Here is a 17,945-nt window from a genome sequence, read left to right as displayed (position 1 = left end):
AGGGCATGTTTGGATTTCGCTCTCTTGCAAAAACATAGTGGCTTAGATTTGCACAAGAGCACTGGTGGTTGCCAGTTCTGCCTCTGTTTGACAGACTCGTGCAGTGCATGAACAATGTTTCCCTGTCCACTTGTTAGAGGGCCAGCAAATGAAAGGTGCTCATTGGAGTGTTCCCTTTAACAGTGGACCGTACTGTACACCACACGCCGCAACCACCTCAAACTTGATCAACAGAGCGCACTCGCGTGATACAGCATCCAACAAATAGAGAATTCACTGTTGCACAAGATTAAAGAAGGAACACTAATGCACTGCGATCCCACTAACTGTATGAAAAAAGCTTCCGAAAATTCCCGGTTGGCAGTGTCACGGCTCTGTTTTAAAATAGTAGTCTCTGTAAACAGAGCCTGACAATTGCACCTTTTTTCAAAGTTCAGCTTAAGCGAGAACCTCTACCTGTTGGTAGGGATCGCTCGTGTTCTTTAAAGCGGCCTCACTGTCGTACATACATTTTGCCACGAGAGAGCGGAATCTTGAAGACCACACCAACGCTGCAATCTACAAACTTATGATGGTTATTTTCACATTGCGCCTTTGCACTTGCTTGAGAACTTCGGCTACACAACATACAGTTTCAGGGGGCAGGAAATACTACTGGGATTTCGTACCTAGGGGCCACATTTTTAGGATTGTGAGCGACTAGATAGTGTGGCTCACAATCCTAACGTTATATTAATTGCCATAATTAACAGCGCTTCTTTTCTTCGCTGAACGCTGTCTTATCGTACCCCTACTAAGATGGCGGCCCCGGCCGCCATCTTAGGAGGCTTCACTCGCGAGGCAAAGTTTCCACTCCAAATCTTTTCAACGCTCCTTGGTGCAATCGCGCCCACCTCCTAAAGTTTAATAAAGCGCTAAATGATGTTTAGGGCGGCTAATTCCACTCGGAATGTCTTTATTAATATTGCTGGTTTTACGATGCAGATCTGAGGATATGGAAAAACCTCGCGGATGATTTCGCAATCGATAATTGGTTAAGACTAACATTTTAGGTAGAAACAACGAACTTTTTATTTTCTGATGAGCGTAGATTTACGTTATCAAAGAAATATGGCCTAAATTACGAATGAATTCCAGCTGGCGCTACCTTCTGAAAAAGGAGCAAGTGCTGGCTTCAAGGTCTCTCGTGAAGTGAGCAGCTATGCTCCGCAGAGTGGAAGCAGGGGATGGCGCGGTTGTGTGAGTGGAGCTTGTATAAAGCTTACTTCATCAACCAGTAAAATGGGCCCCGAAGAGTTAACATTTGTCAAATGCGCTTGCGCATTAGAGAATCCCAAGTTCGAGTCTCTCACATGTGTTTGGGCGGTGGTGTTTGCATGCTAGTAGTAATCAACGACAAAACAAAAAAAAGAGAAAAAGGAATGCAGCCATCTCCACTCCGCGAGAGCCGTCGAATCAGCGAAGCTGATACCCTTGTTCATCAGGCTATTCCCGTTCCATTCTTTTTTTTTTTTTTTTGCAGCAAGAGGGAGTGTTGGGCTAGTTGGTTCGGGTTCATTTGAGAACAGCGCAAAAGAGGAAAGGCACAGAAGTAGACAACAACACGAGCGCTGTACTGACAACTGAGTTCTTTATTCAAGCAAAACAGAAAAAGAAAAATAACAAAAATAACAAAACATGCGCGCGCAGCCTATGCACATGACAAAAGACTGCAGGCTTGCATCGTTATTAGGTATTATTCAAGTAAGTCAACTCGCATTCGAGCAACGCAATAGACGGTGTACGTGTGTTGTTAAGCGCTCGTGTTGTTAAGTCTTCTTCGGTGTCTTTCGTCTTTTGCGCTGTTCCGAAAAGAACCTTTCTCTTTTTTTTTCCAAGTCTTTCTGGGTATATCGATGTTGTATCATTGCTCTTTTTGCCAGTCCTTTTTAAGTATTTCTGTGTTGTATCATTGCTCTTTATTTCACACTCTGTTATGCTATGGGGCGCGACGATATGATCATTCGGGGTCGCGCTGAAACGCTATGGTAGCCGTCCAATGCAGCCATGGCCCATTCCACCCGCCCACTAGCCCAAAGCCCGTGTTACTATCACGGCTGCGGTGGAGCGCAAGCAGCGTTGCGAGCGGTGCTGCTATGCATGGCATGACCGCGTTACGCCAACGGACGGCAAAGGTTGGACTAACAAACAGCTGAGCTGTTAAAAAGACATAACACCCATCGGCAAGCAATAGCTAATATGTTACTCGCTGGTCGTCATCGGCGTGAAGGCTGCGTCCCGCGTATAACGCGTGTTTATGACGTCATCCTTCGCACTAGACCAAACACCATGTTGGTATCGTTCCTGCATCATAAGTGAGAGCAGCACCGCGTATAAAGCTGTGTTCTCTCTCTCCGCGCAGTAAGGTGCTTTGAAGGTTTTCTACTTACGGATTGTCGAAACAATTGTTTCCGTTTAGGTCTCTGTGTTGGTCCGATTGCATTCATTAAAGCACCGTTGCCACGTTGTCCACGTCAGACGTCATGGATCACTCAATCTGTCTGGATCGATCGCTCATCGTAACAGCTACCAACGCGCTTTTAGCCAGACTGAAGTACAGCTTCCACAGTGCCGAATGACTGGATAATAAACATTACGAACGGCGCCTCAAAGCCAAAACAATGGGAGGCGAGAACACTTGAGGGGAAATTGGCCACTCGTGAAGAAAGAAAACGTTTTTTTATGTATCCAAACACGTTAAGCAGCTGTAGGATTCGCATTCATTAAATGTTTTTCTCCTATTAATAAGCCACAGAGCCGTAAGTGCGCACCTGGGTTTGAACTAGGCTCGCACTTCTTAACGCAGGCGCAGATGGTTGGCGAAATGCTCGAGTAAAGGGCAAGACAGACGGTCCGATTTTCCATGCGATTCGACGTCCGACACGGCGGAGGGGAAACCGGAATGGTGACCTTTCATAGCATCGTACAGCCACCATTCCCTCTCCCCCACCGCGGCGTCGGCCGTCGGATCGCATGGAAAATCGGACCCGTCTGTCCCCCGCTTAAGGCAGAAAATGCGGTGGAAGCCAGGGAGGAGAGGGAGAAAATAGGAGAGGAGGGGCAGAATGGCGTCAGAGTCAGCTTCGGCAATTAAGCCTCCTCTTAACTTACGCCCATTTCATTTATTATATATATATATATATATATATATATATATATATATATATATATATTATATATATATATCTTTTCCGAAGACCGTGTAGACGCACTAACTTGGGAAAGGCTCTATGCACATTTTTGCTGGATCTGTCGCGGAAATGGATATGTTTGGGCATAGCCTGCTATATAGGATGCTATGGTTTGGGCTATGAACGCCAACACTCCGCTATGATCATCATCATCATCATCATCAGCCTGTCTACGCCCACTGCAGGGCAAAGGCCTCTCCCATGTTCCGCCAATCAACCCGGTTCTGTGCTTTCTGCTGCCACGTAATACCTGCAAACTTCTTAATCTCATCTACCCACCTAATTTTCTGTCTCCCCCTCACGCGTTTGCCATCTCGCTATGATGATGGTTTGCAAAAGGTGGCTGCCGGAGATAGATAGATAGATAGATAGATAGATAGATAGATAGATAGATAGATAGATAGATAGATAGATAGATAGATAGATAGATAGATAGATAGATAGATAGATAGATAGATAGATAGATAGATAGATAGATAGATAGATAGATAGAATATTCAGGATCGCATCTCAGGTAGCGCTACGTATTGATGCTGAGGGAACTATAAGCGCATACAGATGAGTCAAAGGTCTCTAGAGGTAATAAATATTGACACAATAAAGCCTACGAAAGTATCTGCAGGCTTTTTGAGAGGCTGCTTCAGCGGCTGCTTTCACAAGCATCCCTTTGTTGTGATTTACGAATTCAATGCACCCTCTTTCTTTCTTTCTTTCTTTCTTTCTTTCTTTCTTTCTTTCTTTCTTTCTTTCTTTCTTTCTTTCTTTCTTTCTTTCTTTCTTTCTTTCTTTCTTTCTTTCTTTCTTTCTTTCTTCTTTCTTTCTTTCTTTCTTTCTTTCTGCGGAAAGAAAAGCATTGTGCTCACATTTTGGTGCGTCACTTTCATGGTTCCCAATGCTGCAACCCTTTGGTCGTACATAGTCCTGTATTCAGGCACGTTAGCAGCATTTCAGAGCCACCTGCTGCACTGCATGTCTTTTTTATGTCTCCGGATGAAACCAGGCCGACAGAAGCGCAGCCACATCAAGCCAAGCCAAGTGGGTGTGCTCAAAGAGTGCATAGAGCGAACATAAAGCATTTCACAACATTTTACTGCCTTTTATCGAGACAGTCTCAGTCTGGGAAATATCACAATTGGTTTTACGTTTCCCGCTATAAAAAATGTGTTGTCAACCAGTGACTATTATTTTGTTTCACAAGAGAAAATTCAGCGCCGGTCCTCGTGCTTTATTTTCTTCGTCCCGTGTTTGCGCAGTTAATACCTTCTTTGAGAACTTCTGGCCCTTGATGATGAGTGACCGACTGTGACGGTGTGCCTGTGCCCCCTGTTTCGTTCTTTTACAGCGAAAGCTGTTATGAGATCATTTCACCGGCCGTTTTTGGTGCCGTAGTTGTCCGCCGCCGCCGCCGCCGCCGCCGCCGCCGGTGTCCGTAACCAGTATCGCTCGAAATAAGAAAAAAAACTAAAGAAAAAAATTCCAGGATGGAACGAGGTTCGAACCTGGGCCCTCTGCGTGGGAGCCCAGTATTCAACCTCTGAGCCATGCCGGTGCTTGAAACTGCTCTGCAAAAGGTCCTATACAGGCTTCATGTATATACATCAAGGCGAAAGTCGCAACCGTATCATAAGTACAAAAATCCGGCGTACTTGAGAACACAAATTGCCTAGAAAATTATGGCTCGAGGCGATCAGCGCCCTCACCTCGTCTTTGGGAAAGCGTGAAGCTGTGGCAATAGAGAGGAACTGATGGGAGGTATTCAAGAAAAGCAGTGGAAAGGGGCCTTGCCCGACTTTTACAAGTAATCATCGAATGATATCATTAAAGAGCTTTTTTGCCTCAAAATCGACTGCCGCAAAAATTTTTAGGAGCGAAGCTTTTTAAGCTTTTCGTTGCGCCGCGTAGTGCGAACAGGAATTATCATCATCATGAACCGGTACGCGCTCAATTTGTACTTTTCAGCTTACGCTTCGCGCCCCCAACACGTGCGCCGATATCTCTGGCGTGGAATGCAATAAATATGATAGGCGAGACTGATACGTGACTAAATATCACTTAACATCACACAAGACCTAGTCACGTGACTAAAAGTTACGTAACACCAAGTAACAACTATTAACGGGACTAAGTCCTGTATCATTGCGCAACAGCTAGTCCCGTGGCATGTTCCCGCCATAAACCATAAACACAGAGGCTCGTCGAGTGCCCGAAAGGGGTGGTTCATGAGATTCCCTGATCGTGTGGTAGATCCTACGTCGGACAGACGAGGCGATACCTTAATCTAAGGCTAAGAGAGCATTGGTACGCCTGCCCACAGCCAGCAGCCGCTACTAACTTAGCGGCAGATTGCAAGAAATGTTCCTATAATGCCTTTTTCGAAAGAACAGCTGTCGTAGCCCGCTCCGCAGCGAAAAACTGCGAGAAATTTTAGAGGTACAGAGCATTACGGAAGGCGAGAATACTTGTGTTAGTGCTCCTTTTATCGTTCTAACGGCGGCTGAGCTAGATTTTGCAAAAATAACACCCAAATTTTGACACGATCTTGCTTCTGCGATGGCGGCCGTATTTTACTTTTACTTTTTTGCTTTTTTCCTTTCCATTTTTTCTTACCCCTCCCCCCCTCTGTGTAATCAACGCCCTGCCCCGTCACTCTATCTTTATGAGTATCTGCGCATGCTCGTTTGACGCATCCCTTTGTCAGGGCCACGTTGTGTGCAGACATTAAACCAGCGCTCGACGTCTTGTCTCCTGTTTTTTATTGGTTCTGTACGGCGTCTGTGTTAACTAAGAGTACTTTTGAAGATGAATGAACACGAACTCGCTCACCTTATAGTTCTCCTTGATGTACAGTTATTACGAGATCAACGGAAGAATTTAGAGGAGGGAACGTAAGCTCTGTTCCAGTGGAACGAATCTCGAGTTCGCCGAGCAACGGAATACGGGTCGGTCTATGGCTCTGGCCATTCCTCGCCCCCTATCAGGGGTATCCTTCTACATTTAAGCCCTATCGTTATCATAACCTTTAATACCACCGCTCTTTATACAGGGTAACAGCCAGTTCTGCCCTTTAGCCTTTACGTCACATTTATGTATCCCCCCAGCTTCTACAATGCTGCACCCTGCTCATACATATTTTTCTACAAGCTGCTCATGTTTTAATTCTTTGCTATTTGCAACAGCAACGAGCTCTATTCGGGCCCTCCCATTTTTCTACCAGTATTTAAAACGTCTCTTGCGGATATAAACACTCGGTACTTTAATATTAGCACCCACTTTGACGCTGAGAGCCCCTGAAAGATGGACTCCTTCCAATGGTCTTGTGGGGTGAATGTCCTGGAATTCCATCACAATGTGTTCAGTAATTTCGGGATTAGTTTACAGGAGACATGCATTCACTAGTGAATATTACTCCCGCATGTCTTTGTCCTCGGACCACCGGCTCTGGCTCGATGTATAAAATGGCGGCCTCCTCAGTTGACACACAGATTTTCCCTTCTGGTTACTGCTTTGAGGCCTTTTTGTAAATTTTGAAGCCTTTTTGTAAACCACCAAAAGACCTATTTACACTTTAAAATACCCGATGTATATAGCTTCCTTTATCTCTTGCTCCATACCATGTCCACACATTTGAGATACAAGCATTGGTGTACTCGCCGCCCGTTACTTTTTAAATATATTCTTAAGGCTTTCATGACAAGTAATCTTTCTCTGCGCAAAAATATCTTCAAAAAAATTCCAGGCTAGATTTCTTTTTAGAAAGCGTCGCTTGTAGTTCATCCGTTGCCCAATATCTTAGCCTGTTAGTATTGGCGTGTGCCACTCGTAACAGTTTCGAGGCGGAAAACCTTTTTCTGCGAAGTGGCATCACATATGCCTAACTTACCAAAACCTATCAATTCAGCAAAAACAATGCATTGCGAAAAATTCTCGATCACTGTGGGTGTGCGCGGTGTTTTCGTTTACAGCCTTTAGGATAGCTCTTTATATTCGCATTCATAGCGAATCAAAATAAATGCACCTGAATAAGAACGCCACAAGAAGATCCTGTGCCGAACATCGATGAATTACCCTACATACGTGGGGTATTCGATGTGTCGCACTAGTCGACTTTTCCATGCAATTATAGTACGAAATGTGATGCGCGCAAGGAGCACGCCCAGAGACGTCTACCGGGCTTAGAAATGACACCACAGTACCTGTCGAATTGTGAAGCTTGTTTAATCCTCGCCGCCCGTGGAACGAGACCTGAGTTCCTCCACGTTGTCTCTTTAACAGCAAGCCAGTGGCTGTCACCATCCGCGTCTAGGTCTTCCGAGTATGCTACCGACGATAGTGTGTAGTTGTCTTCAATTTTCTCTGAAAGGCGCCGAAAGAAAGCACTATTCGCGTTGGGAGTGCTCTCAAAGCACAACTTCCGTATACGCGCATTGTGCTTCACTGAGTCGGCCAAGTCCTGGCTGTCTTGGATGCTCATGCCCGACATTTTGACGAGCAGATTCTTCACGCTTTTGCCTCGACATATAGACTCGAGGATGATATTCCACCATGGGTTTTGACCCTGTGCCTGTTGTGAGCCGCCGCCTCTGATGCGAAGGTCTAGCGTATGTAACGCCGTGGCTGACCTCAGAAATTCGGCCAGTGCCAATGATAGCCTCATGTGGTCACTATGGATGCGGATGCCCAAGGTCCTCAGGTGCTGGCAGTTCGGTAACTCACGCACAGCTGCTAACAGACGGTCCTCAGACCTTATTGTCCACAAGTCTGCTCCCCAAATTGCCTTGCAGTGTAGCAATTCGGTGCCTTCTCTGAAATCGGGATCATATCCGAGGTAAACTTTTTCTTCCGCGCCACTATCTTTCAGCTCGGCGCAGAGCCACTGGATGTGAGAATAGGTCGTTCTTGAAAAAATGTGGACCGTCTTCAGATTTTGTTTTCTTGGCAGGGCCCGGAAGAAATCCGACCACTTCGTCGTGCGCAGCACAGACGAAGGAAGCGTCACTTCTTCCAATACGTCATTCTGAATAAGGGGAGTGACCCAGCAGTCGTAAATTGAGTGCGCCTCGAAAGGCTGATCGTGTGATGACAAGATGGACAGCGAGCGTATTGCATGTTTTTCCTTTATTATTCGTGATACGAGGGCCGTGCTCTCTCCTGTTCCTTTGAACATGCTGAGTGAGAGCTTTTCGATGCTCCTGTTTTCTAAAACGCCTTCAAGCACGGTCATTTGCAGAGACACGTTACTCATGGTCATAGTGAGGGCCTTTAGCACAGTGGTCGAACTGAGATACTCATTCAAAGCTTGAAGATACACGTCCCAGTCCAGCCTTAGGTCTTCGAAACTTAGTTCTTCCAGAGTGGCTTTTGTTAAGAAAGCGTTAAGGAGGGTGCCGACCATTTGCTCATTGGTAATCCTGCCCCATAGGTGTAGGCCCTTCAATGACGATGACGCCTGCAAAAGTGCGCACAGCGGGCCTAAATAGGCGTCCGGGTCGAGCCACAAAGTCAATAAATGGAGGTTTTCGATATTGGTCAGTGAAGGTAGAATAGCAGCAATAGTGCTCATTGCCGACGCATTAACGCCATTTATCGTTAAAGTTTTGATGCCCCTGTTTTGACAGACGGAGCGCAGGAGACACAGACTTGTATTCTGAACGGCGGAAAGATTGATGCTGACGCTGCCGATGCACCGGTGTGTTGTCAGGAGCCAAAGAAGTTCCGAGTATTGTAGAAGTCGCCGTGAATCGTTGTTTTGCACTGGTTGGGGTTCGGACATGAAATTGGTTACGGAGAGTTGGTTAGACGTCTCGGCCTCCTCTTCAATTTCGAATGTGGATCCAAGTAGCAGCTTGTTCCACGTCACTAGCTTTGTCACAATCTGACACGTTTCGTTTTCTGACGCCGTACAGGGAAGAAGGTGATCTGCGACCCTTGCCTCCATGATTTCCATGTTGCACTCGTTTGGCTGGCGAATGCCTTGAAGCGCACCCCTCCGTCGATCAGAAAGTACTGTCACGCCAGTCGCCCGCCTTCGATAGATTTCCAGCGCACCTGCATAATTAATAATATTGTTCGCTGTAAAACGATCGCTACGTTCGCAGGCCTTCATTTAAAATTTAAGGTTTGCTCTCATTTGCATTCATGCGCAGTGATTCATGGTGTAGTGAAGAAAAGCATGCATCCACGATGTATTGTGCATAATTGGGACAATTGTTAGGCAGGGAACGGGCATGGCTGCGTAACAAAGCCTGCCGGGAAAGTGCGATTGTAGTTGACTGGGCCATGTTCTTATGGTGTATAAAACCCTACATGTAGCTGCCGTTCCACGCTGTCGCCGTGCAAATCGTCGCTTGAAGCGAAGTTGTCCCTCCTCCAAGAACTCAATAGGAACGATTAGTGCTTCTCGCAACATTGCAACGTCTCCATGGGATATGGACGCTGCTGACGGAACCCAGTGTATTTTTTTTTCACACATTGCGGTGTTCACTTCGTCCCTCCCTCATTTCTGCTGGCCACAGCGCAGTTCGTTATTTGAAGTGAAGCCGGCATTCGTGTGGAAGCGAGTTGGCACCTACCGCCGCTTACCTGACACGTAGGCTTTTTGTGCACCACGAGGTTATAATGAAAGGGGTCTTACATATTGTCACGTGATTGTGACGGTGAAGAAGGCTGCGTCAAGACTGGGAAATACGGAACTCTTTATTTGGGTGAACTTGTGCCGGGAAATGAAAAGTCAAGGTGCAAGCGATTCGCGTTGTGGGCAGGCAGCGGCAAGAACAGACGTCGGCCGTCGAGTAATCTGATTGTAGGTGGAATGCGTTGTCTTTTACACATCAGTCATAGAACATTCCAGCGTTATTGCCGGTACTCGCGTAAGCTCTCGAATAAGTTTGACTATTCGTGTCCTTCGTGTAATCTTGACAGAATGATCTCAAACAATCGCGATGTTTCCTAAACATTACGGAGCGGTCTGTGCCCAGCGTTGCTTTTTTTGAAGGTGAAACCCGAATACGTCAAAATAAAGCAAATAAATGCGCGTTGAAATAAATATAGGTTGATAAGATATATGTTTGGTTCATTCACACGGAGCACAGAGAAGAGACGAGACAAGCGATGGCGCTGAATTACTGCTGCTGTATTGTTCTTGTGGCAATGCATATAAATGTCAGAAACACGTATCCATGCATGCGCACGTGTAACAAGAGCTCATATTGAATGCGTAACATAAGAAATGTTTAATGAATATGAGCACGGACATATTCATATTCTGACGGGATTAACATGATTGAAGTACCATTGATACAGGTGTGTGGTTTTTCTTTGTGCGGTACGCTCGCAAGACGAGCGGCGCCATGTTCACTCTTGCTTTTGCTAAAAATAAACGTCTGACCAAATACCCGGGCAGAATCGCGGCAAGAGTTAAGGAACATGTGCTCCTTTGTCGGCATTATTGACATTTTCGGCATGCTCCCTAAGTCGCTCATTTATGAAGCGCCCAGCTCACCCGGTGTATAGGTCTTACCACAAGAAAGGTGCATCACATATTCCACGCAGGAACTGCACACGATGTAGCAGAGTGCGTACTTGATCTGGCCCCCACGCGCGCAGCATCAGAGCCGAACAAGCTTGCTAAGAAGTGCTGCCGCACATGCTGTGATAGCAGGCCTGGTTGCGAAATGAAGCACGGAGTCTACCATATCCCGTGCAGCTCTTGTTATGGAATATGCCATTCCTCTGTCTTGTGGTAAGACCTTCATCGGGCTGTTCGGGCGCTGCTTAAAGGAGCGACTTAGGGAGCATGCGCAAAAAGTAAATAATTTTTAGGAAGGGGCACATCTTGTTGCTCATCTTAACTCCTGCGGCAATTATGCCCCGCGATTTAGTAATACGTTGATTATTCGCAAAAGCAAGAATCAACAGCAAGAACGGCTTGTCTTGGAAGCAGGCCACATCAAGAAAGGCGCAGATAACTGTATCAGCGATGCTTTCATAGTTTTGTAACCGGCAGAATGTGAATTCCTACGTGCGCATCATCGTTAATTATCTCTGATGTTAAGGGGAGGTGCGGGGAAAAACACGAGTTTTCTAAAAAATTATCGATTTTTTGTTTTCGCCTGTTTTGTTGAGATTAGTACCTCCACTGTTCTGAAAAAAAAAATCAATGTCGAGACTCAACTGGAAATGCTTTAAAATTGCGTCTAAAGAGCACAAGGTGGCTGTCAAAAGGCCGAAAGTGTGTCATCTTCGAGCACCTTGCCGCTGATAATGCGCCGCCGCTCACCATTGTCGACCGCATGAGGCGAAGAGCCGAGCCTCACTCTTCAAATAACAACGGTTTCCCGCGCTGCTGCAGCGCAAGAAATAATAAAGAGAAGCACGCTTTTGCCGCCTTCTTCGAGCGCCGCGACTGGCTTTAAATCACGTGGTACGGATCGGGAGCCGCGGCGCCATTGGCCGCTGCGCGCCTGTGTGTGCTGTGAAGCCTACTTGCAGGATCCGTGTCTCGTCGAGCAGCGCAGCTGAACAACGCTTTTCTCGAGTGCTTATCCGTTATTGATGAAGAAAGCCGTAGGAAGCGCGGTCACCGGCCCGTGAAGTTTCACGCGACGCACAAATTTCGAGGACGCCGGCGCAAATCAAAGCCGAACACTCAAACCACGAAAAGATCGTCTGCTGCCGCAAGGCGTAGTTGCAGTGACGCCGATGCGTCCGACGAGTTTGCCGCGGCAATCGAATATGTGAGTGCCTCCCAGAAAAAGATCGGACTCTTCGAAGACGAAGAAAAATCGCAGGACGACGAGTCTTCGTTGATTGCTGATATGACAGCACTGAACATGTTGGTTTAATCGAGGGCACTCCAGTTTTGAACGTGTTCTGGAAGAGCTTGGCGTGCACCCGTCTCATGATCTGGTTGCTCTTGGCACATCACGGGACAGCACACGCCAGAAAAAAATGTCTCAAAAACTAACAGGAGAAGCAAGGGCCCGTCGGCGTGCGCTGAAGAAAAAATCTCTTGTCGAGGAGTCAGCTCGAAAGAGCCGTGAGGGCCAAACCTATGGTGCTGGCGCATTTTAATGGCAGTGGCCACTACAAGGAGGATTGTTCTTTCTTGTGTACAAATTTCGTTGCATTCAATGACATCTTTGATAAATAAACATGCAATTTTGACTTTAAAACTCGTTTTTCTCAAAACACAAATTTTGCCATTTTTGTCAATGTGCCCCTCCTTTTTCGGGTACTTCTGGTGCTCAGATCTGCATGAAATTTTTCCCAAAGTTTTTCCAAAGTACGAGAAATGCAATTATCTTGTTTGAGTTTCGATATTCTTATTATAAAATAAAAAAAAGTTATGTAAACTTTTACTAGGGTAGGAGAAATATGAACTTCCAACGTTAAAATTTTTCACGTCTAGTACATATTTTGTATGGACTTCCTAATTAGTTATTTGCATTCCGCACTTTATTTGAAACATTATGAACTATCAATTGTAAAGAATTATTGAAGTTTAGGTTTGAAAAGAGGGGGGCCAAATGCTTCAGTTTTTCAATTTGTCATGTTGCAGAACTAAAAGTATGCAACTTGCAAGACAACTAATTATATATTTGAAATCAGCATAAAAAGTTCTATTAGCAGCTCAAGTTTCATTGCTCTAGGATGAATATTAAAGAACAAGTGTCTTCGAGTAGCATCTCCATGTTAAGTATGCACTATACGGTCTCGCTTCGCGCGAACATGCATGGTTATGTGGTTCTGACATTTATATGCGTTGTCAAAAAAAAGAATAAAACACTTGTTAGTCAGTGCCAGTGCTTGTCTCCGCTTTTTTTTTTTGTGGTATGTCTTGATCTGCGCTGAAATATTGACCTTTAAAGTTATCTAGCAAGCATAATAATAATATCTGAAGTTTAACGTCCCTAAACCACGATATAGTTATCAGGGACGCCGTAGTGAAGGGCTCCGGAAATTTCGACCACATGGGGTTCTTTAACGTGCACCTAAATCTAAGTACGCGGACCTCGAACATTTTCGCCTCCATCGAAAATGCAGCGGCTGCGGCCCGCATCCTTCAGGCCAGCATTCAAGCACCATAACAACCAGACTATCGTGGCGGGTCACTGCTCTAAATGTTTGAGATATCGCGTAAAAGCTGACGTAAGTGCTCACGCTGTCGATGTCGATGCGGGACTGGAGGCGAGACGGTAGACAATGCTTCACGACCATAGCATTGAACGGACGTAACCGACACAGCACTCCACGCTAGGCAGTAAGGTAGCTGAACACCGAGCAGGCACGGGTATCGTAGTCGCGACTCGAGCCGTGCGCGGTTGACGAACGGCCAGGCAGGCAAGGTTTCCGGGCAGCAGCTACCTCGGCTTCGAACGAGGAACCATCCCTGCTTGGGTGACCTATAGTCACGCGCTTTGGCTTTGCAGCCCGATTTGATGCTGATGATAATATCCTATGTCTAGGGCTCACACCGACCCTGGAGTTGAAGTTGAAGTTTATATGCTGCGTGATTGGTCATACCCACTTTGGCGGATTGGCGAAGAAACGGTCAGCCTAACAAAGAGGGACAAAAAATGTTGTATGACTTCTGAACTAATAATGGTAACTTTATAATTAAGATCAAGGCAGTTCTTATTCAATAAAAATATTTTCAACAGCGGAGCAATCCTCCCTAAGACAACGTCCTAATGAGGAGGCTCCCAAAGACATGTAGCTGGCAGTCAAACAACCCAGTTGCAACCCAATTGCCAATTAAAATCAATTCGAATTGTTTTTTCTTTGTTGTCGCTCAGACACTTGACGCAACCCACCAAATTCAAATTGATTCTTACCGAACTTCTTTTTCTTTTCCTCCTTCTTTCCAGGTTAGCAGCAACCAAGAATTAAGTGCTTGTCGCTACTGTTCAATTATATTAACACTTAAGCGCATGAGACTGTATGCGGGACATTCGCCAAAATTAGACCGTCCTGCTCATCCTTATTTTGGCTCGATAGGTTGCGTAGTTCAGAAAGTAGAGCCCCCTTGAAACATATATGCTGAATTATAGTTTAAAACGTTCTTTGTGATGAAGGAGTTCGAAAGATATTAGCTCGGAGCGAACACGTGCAAGCGCTCACAAAACCCGTACTGAAACCAGACAAGTGGAAGTGAAAGCTGCTAGGAGGAACTACTAGGCGCATATAGGTCAGAAAGGACAGCCTGGAAATGTAAGGGGCAATACAGCGCCGGTACGATGTATTTCAATAGGAAAGCTACGGTAATAAAGATATTGTGAACTTATCTATTCGCAGATGAAAAAGTTATTCGAAACGGCTACGTATAAAACAAGCTAGAAGGTAAAAGTAATGAAGCATTTTTAGAGGCTTCGATAAAAGACAAGAACGCGTAAATTCTGCCGAATGTCCAGAAGATTGCGCCTTTGGCCAGAAAGCACCACCAGCTCTACAAGTTCAGTCATCGCCATTACGTACATGCAACAGAGGAGAGTAGAGATGAAAGCACACTAATGATCTTAATGTAGTCGCAAAGTATTCGGACATCGTGCACCCGCTGCTATTAAGAGCACTTTTCGCGCGGGTAGTGCAAGCCAAATTGATATTTTCTAACCAAAATGAGCCAATTACTGTGTCACATATATACGACAGCCAAATCCAAATTTTTCTCCCGAGTACCGGCGATAGTTGTGTATACACACTTATACTGCAGCAAAGCTTTCAGGTATTTTGGGGACGTGATCACACTGATGCAAACTGTGGGAACTGCTCGGCAAAATTGCCAGCAGCCAACAATTGGTTCTGCCATTTCGTACCGCTTAATGTGGACTTTGCTCTTCTGGGGAAAAGCGCCGCGCTCTTCATCTTTTGCCGACACAGACTGCATTTATCTGGATCTTTGGCAGGCGAGCGAGAAAGTGAAAAATAAAGAACAAAAAATATTAATAATAAAAAAAGATAAAATAAGGCGCTGTCGGTAATTGCAGTTCGCGTCTCCGAACCAGAGTATAATTAACAATAGTAATAGAAATGACAAAATCTCAAATAAAAAGTAATACAAAAAAAGCTAAAACAAATATACCCCAGAAATAAAAAACAAATGACACTCTGAAACTGTACGTACTACGCTCACCGACTGAAACGCGACAATTCAGGTCTAAGAAATGTACGCACTTTCCGCTGTTTTCAAATGCTGTCACATCGGCGTAATTTAGACTCGAACTCTTGCATCAGATCTCACATTAACTTTAGCGGCTAGATTCGTAGCCACATCTTGCGATTATGTCTAGTGATCACGCTTACCAGTACACTAAATGTTTTCATGTCGCGTTTCAGTGTGTGAGCACTGCACATGTATGACATCCTGAATTCGTCGCCTTAATGCATCGCCATTCAAACACGCCTACTGCTGCGCTCACATTTGGCATTCGAGAACATCATCATGGTCGGTAATGTTTTTCTTCCGAACCTTATTATTAGCTTTATTGATCACATGTCACTCCATCCTTCACAGGGTGCTCCACGCACATTCACGAAGCAAGCGTCTTCCGTGCTTACACACTGTCAGCTTGAACTACATCGATCTTGACGTCATCCGTCACCAGGTAGCGCCGCACGTGACTCCAGCAGTCCTCGTCAAGGTCGTCCAATTGCATGCGGCCGTCGTCGGTGGGATGGCAAGTCACTCGCTCCTTCACGACCCCAACGAAACTCATGAAACCGTTTTTGGATTTTGTTGCCAGCAGGCGGTTTCGCACCAAGACCGCAAGTTCTGCACGGTCGAGTTTAGCACTCCTGGCAACAGCGTCCAGGAGGGCAGGGTATCGGGCGACGCGCTCCACAGCTCCGGTGACATACCTGCACGAGGTCAAGGCTGCCATTAAATAAAACCCCGCTCTTGTATGCGGCACTGTGGTGTAAAATGTGCAAGAATTAGTCCATAGCTCGAGGAATGGTTGCGTTATGTGCAATATGTGCGCTTATATTATGTGCGGACATGACTTGCGGAGTGCACGAACAGTCATTCAACTCGGTGTCCCTTAAGCATTCGCCTAATACGACTGGAAGGCAAAATACATTTTCTTGTTCTTTTTCGTCTGAATCGATGTATTGCTGCTCCTCCGCCCCCTCCAATCGCTTTCTGCCCCTAACGATACTTTACGCTGCCTCTAAGATCAGATTCATTGCAAGCTTTTTGCACCTCACCTAGCTTAGACATGCTCGGTGATCGGCCCACCTTTGACCAAGCGACAATGTCTTGTGATCACGTGATCATGTAACATTACGTTATGTGACGTCAAGATGACGTTATAGTGACGTCATGATGACGTCACATATTTTGGTGATCTTGGCGTCATGGTGACGCCATATAGTGATTCGCACTTCGTTGCGAAGAAAGTGACGTCCGTGCTGTAACGTTAGTGACAATGTTACCTCAGATATCAGCTACCCCTTTACACGTCAGTGTAGTCAACGTGCCTGGCAAGCTCACGGTATCCGCAAGACTACTCAATTTGCAAAATGACGTCGATACACATCTTAACGCTTTGCTCAAAGCAGAAAAAGCCGCATAGGCGGCTACTCGCTGGCTGCTTCGCATGAAATCAATTCGTACAATGTGTGGGATGTGCCGTATTTTCCTTTATAAAGGCTTCGCATGTCATAATTCTCTGCTATCTACGCCTGCGACGAGCCCTATTCTATTCCTGCTAATTTTCTACGAGCATTCTTCAAGTCCTTTCTTTATATCAACCACTGAGGCACTGACTTCCTAAATACTGACACCCACTTTGATACAGATCCGTTTAATACAGTGTTGCCAGGTTTCGATACTTTGCGCCCATTTGGCTACTTTCTTTCGAGCGGTGGCGGGAGAAAAAAAATTGGGGGACGCTTAAGCTTCGATATCCGGCCCCATCCTCATCGTGCTCTGTTTCGCTTGTCATTATGCTCAGTCGCCCGGTCTCACACACACACACGCACGCATGCACGCACGCACGCACGCACGCACGCACACGCACGCACACACACACACACACACACACACACACACACACACACACACACACACACACACACACACACACACACACACACACACACACACACACACACACACACACACACACACACACACACACACTCGAGATACCTATAGTAAAGGTAAAGGTTTCCGCCCTCTTCAACAGCACTTTAATGACCACAGTGTACCCACTACGTGTGTGTAAGAGAATGCGCGCACTGATGTCTATGCCCTTTGTAATGGGTGCCATGCTTTTAACCAGTAGAAATTACGCGCGTGATACTTTTTCGAAGTTGCGATGCACCCACTACGTGTTTGTAAGGGAATACGCGCAGTAATCTGTGTGCCTTTTGTAATGGGTGGCCGGCTTTAAACCAGCAACTCGTTACGCAGTTCACATGGTGTGACGCCCGATGGCAATATACGCTTGTACCCCGTTTTACTGCGATATTACATATCGTACTGTGTAACATCAACGGTTTCATGCACGTTTGGACAGCACATCCGCGACATCTCGCAAAAGACTTGCCGGGGTACACTCAAGCATGGTAAAAAAATCGTCCACATAACGAAATACATTTAGTACATGAAACAACAAACGTAACTAGACACGGTTCTGTCGAAATGTGCTAGTACTAAATTGCTGACCACTGGGGAATAGACGATCCGATACAGATCCCATCTTTGGGGAGAAAGAT

The sequence above is a fragment of the Rhipicephalus sanguineus genome, chromosome 10 (genome assembly GCF_013339695.2).
Source record: "Rhipicephalus sanguineus isolate Rsan-2018 chromosome 10, BIME_Rsan_1.4, whole genome shotgun sequence".
NCBI classification, from domain to species: Eukaryota; Metazoa; Arthropoda; class Arachnida; order Ixodida; family Ixodidae; genus Rhipicephalus; species Rhipicephalus sanguineus.
The sequence above is the reverse complement of the archived record's forward strand: the minus strand, read 5'-3'. Positions refer to the sequence as shown.